Here is a 4248-nt window from a genome sequence, read left to right as displayed (position 1 = left end):
CACTAATTCTGGTAGCGCTATGTAGATCTTCACCGTGAATGGCTGGATGTTCATCAAGGAGGATGATTCTTAGTTCTTTATTGCCCACAAGGGGCTAAACATAGAGGGAACAAACAAGGACAAACAAAGGGGTTAAGTCGATTACATCGACCCCAGTGCGTAAATGGTACTTAATTTATCGACCCCGAAAGGATGAAAGACAAAGTTGACCTCGGCGGAATTTGAACTCAGAACGTAGCGACAGACGAAATACCTATTTCTTTACCACCCACAAGCGGCTAAACACAGAGAGGACAAACAAGGACAGACAAAGGGGTTAAGTCAATTACATCAACCCCAGTGCGTAACTGGTACTTAATTTATCGAACCCGAAAGGATGAAAGGCAAAGTCTACCTCGACGGAATTTGAACTCAGAACGTAGCGACAGACGAAATACCTATTTCTTTACTACCCACGAGGGGCTAAACACAGAGGGGACAGACAAGGACAGGCAAACTCCAGTGTGTAACAGGTACTTATTTAATCGACCCCGAAAGGATGAAAGGCAAAGTAGACCTCGGTGGAATTTGAACTCAGAACGTAACGGCAGACGAAATACGGCAAAGCATTTCGCCCTGCGTGCTAACGTTTCTGCCAGCTCGCCGCCTTTTTTGAGAGAAAGATGATTATTAATGCCAGTGATATCGAGCTGAAAAATCATCGAATTTAGTTTTGATAAGTTGTGTGGTGTTGGTGGTGGTAGTGGTGGTGGTGGTGGTGGTGATGGTGGTGGTGGTGGTGGGTGTGTGTGTGTGTGACCACGTGACCGACCAGGCTATCAGATGTTGCTACACATCGCTGGTCACAATGCGCTTCGCATTGTTTTAGCCTTCAGATGACGCCACCCCGCTGGCTAAGCGAGCAGGCCAACAGAAGAAAGAGTAAGAGAAAGTTGCGGCGAAAGAGTACAGCAGGGATCGCCACCATCCCCTGCCGGAGCTTCGTGGAGCCTTTTAGGTGTTTTCGCTCAATAAACACTTACAACGGCCGGTCTGGGAATCGAAACCACGAACCTACGACCGCGAGTCCGCTGCCCTAACCACTGGGCCATTGCGCCTCCACATGTATGTATGTGTGAGTGTTAAATGGATGTCCTGAGAAGAACACTTTGCAACTCCATCAACGTAGATTTATTAGAAGCAAAACGGTACTTCTGTTGCGCGAGTTACCAACAGCTTTTTTTTTTTTCTTAATAATATTCCTGTCATTGAGGGTGGTATTATTCTGGGTGTACGTCGTATGTATATACACTTCATCGAATGTAATTTCGATTGCTTCTGCTAGTGGAAAACTAGGTAAAAAAAAACTTCCTAATGGTATCTATTCTGTTTAAACCTTCAGCATGACTGAATATTCTTTAAAACGACTGAAAACGCCAAACATATTTTGATAAAAATGTAGGCATTATTTTCCTTTAAATATGATTGAGTTCTCAAAGTACATTTTTCTTCAGATTTGTGTGTAATGTGTGTGTGCGTGTCTCTCTCTCTCTCTCTCTCTCCTCTCTCTATATTCTATATATATATATTATATATATATATATATATATATATAATATATATATATATATATATATATAAAGTATAGGAAAAATGGAGCTGAACGAAGATTTAACAAAATTCCTTTATTTTATTTCGACATATGTTTCGAAACATATGTCGAAAATAAAATAAAATAAAATAAAGGAATTTTGTTAAATCTTCGTTCAGCTCCATTCTTAGTTATACTTAATATATTAAACTTCAAATTTCCGCACTAAGGCACGGATTTTATGCCCTATGGTCGTACTTCAACCGTGCTCTTTCTGTTGTGAGTTTGCTACCCAGGCATCGGTATCTTTCGAATTATCCGTAATAAGATAATTCATTTTCGTCTACTTATAATATATATATATATATATTATATATATATATATATATATTATATATATATAATATGAAATAAATAATAAATAATACATTATATATATATATATTATATATATATATATATATATTCACACATACATACATGCATATAGGGGTACAGGACGTCACCAACGGTGCAACTAACATGAAATACGTAAACAACGAGAAAAAATGGGAAACAGGACAAGTTAACACAGAGAAAGGACCCTTCATCAGTTGTCGGCTGCCTGTCTACTCCTCATTTCGAGCATTCAACGACAATATGAGTCTCCAAAGACAGCTATATATATGTATGTATGTAATAATATAAATAATATATACATAAATATATAGTGAAGGCGCATGGCTCAGCGGTTAGAGCGTCGAGCCTACAATCGTGGGGTCGTGAGTTTGAATCCCGGACCGGGCTGCATGTTGTGTTCTTGAGCAAGACACTTTATTTCACGTTGCTCCAGTTCACTCAGCTGTAGAAATGAGTTGCATCATCAGTGGTGCCAAGCTATATCGGATAACACTGGTGGCGTGGAGAGGGGAGGCTGGTATGCATGGGCGACTGATGGCCTTCCACAACCAATCTTGCTCGGACTTCTGCCTGGGAGGGTAACTCTCTAGGTGCAATCCCATGGTCTGTCATGACCGAAGGGGGTGGGGGTAGTAGTAGTAATAGTTATATATATATTTTATCTAGTTTCAGCTCACGAGCTGTGGCCATGCTGGGGCACCGCCATTTTAACGGAGAATGAAGGGTGGCGTGAAGGCGGCGGGCACCCGCCGGGCTGACGGCGTCTTAGGCTGACGTCTCGGGCATCCTGCCGAACGATCCCGGGGACATCCACCTGCCGACTGCAAGCCCTAAAGACACAAATGACGAATACAAATGGTGTAGACAACAAACAGATGTATTAGTATAACGCTCGGGAAGTGAAAAAGTCTTTAACGTTTCGGGCCTATAGATACACACACACACATAGATAGATAGATAGATAGATAGATAGATAGATAGATAGATAGATGCGTGGGGGGAGAGATATGGGTGGATGATTGTAGTAATAGATTGATAGGTAATAGGTGATGGATGCGTGCCTAGGTGTATGTATGCATGCATGTGTGTGTGTTGTGTATGTGTGTGTGCGTGTGTGTGTGTGTGTGTGTGTGTGTGTGTGTGTGTGTGTGTGTGTGTGTGTGTGTGTGTGTGTGTGCATCTTTGTAGGCGTCCTTGTTAATACAAACGTAAACAGATGGTACGCGGTATTTGACGTAGGTTTAAATATTGATTAGGAAAAGGAGCAACTAGGAACGAACAGCTGTTTGAAACTGTTATTCTTCTAATGTGGTTATATGTGTGTGTGTGTGTGTGTGTGTGTGTGTGGTGTGTGTGTGTATGTGAGAGAGTGTGTGAGTGTCTACGTGTGTGTATGTATGCAATCATTATGCAATCATGTATGTACGTATGCATGTATGTATGAACGTATTAATTAACCTCCTCAATGTTTAGCTTTGGTATATATATATATATATAACTTATAAAATAAAATAATAAGGGCAAAAGAAAAATTCTAATGCCAAATATGCCGAAAAAAGGCAAAATTGTCAATAACCATTATAATTTATGTCTCTCGAAACAAGCCGAAATTGGGACCAATTAACCCCGAAATTGGGACCAATACGGTAACAACGGTTTTTTCTTTTTAGAAATTTCTATCGGCTTGTTTCGAGACACATAAATTATAATGGTTATCGACAATTTTGTCTTTTTTCGGCATATTTGGCATTAGAATTTTTCTTTTGCCTTTATTTTATTTTATAAGTTATTTATAAATTTAACCTTTAAAGGTATTTTTTGATATGCTGGCCATTGATAAAATTTTTTTCTTTTTTCCAAAATATTTTATCCTACATTAGTTGTACATATATATATAGACAGACAGACAGACAGACAGACAGACAACCAGACAGACAGATAGATAGATAGATAGATAGATAGATAGATAGATAGATAGATAGATAGATAGATAGATAGATAGATAGATAGATAGATAGATAGATAGATAGATAGATAGATAGATAGATAGATAGATAAAGAATTTTAAGGACGGCATAAGGATTACCATGAAGTCATTTAGAATCGATCCAAAGGGCATAGAAACCCTTGCTTCGGATCGAGCTGGATAGCGAACAAAAGTGTGGAGTGAAGTGAAAGTTTATGAGAAGACCAGGATGACACATGAAACACTAAAGAGAGATTTAAAGAAGAATATTGCGATCGTGATGGTGATCCTCAGCGACCTTTTTGTGTGCAGT

General features: G+C 39.3%; 1 long non-coding RNA gene across 1 annotated transcript in view; it reads left to right on the top strand.

Annotated features, from left to right (window-relative positions):
• Window positions 1-2266: 2266 nt before the first annotated feature.
• The window catches only part of LOC118762726, a 17540-nt gene continuing 15558 nt past the window's right edge, over window positions 2267-4248 (top strand). The window contains exon 1 of the long non-coding RNA XR_004998477.1: window positions 2267-2279. This is a non-coding gene — a long non-coding RNA (uncharacterized LOC118762726). The remainder of the gene's footprint in view (window positions 2280-4248) is intronic.

This window comes from Octopus sinensis, linkage group LG3 (genome assembly GCF_006345805.1).
Source record: "Octopus sinensis linkage group LG3, ASM634580v1, whole genome shotgun sequence".
In the NCBI taxonomy this organism is placed as follows: domain Eukaryota; kingdom Metazoa; phylum Mollusca; class Cephalopoda; order Octopoda; family Octopodidae; genus Octopus; species Octopus sinensis.
This window is presented reverse-complemented; position numbering and strand designations above follow the sequence as displayed.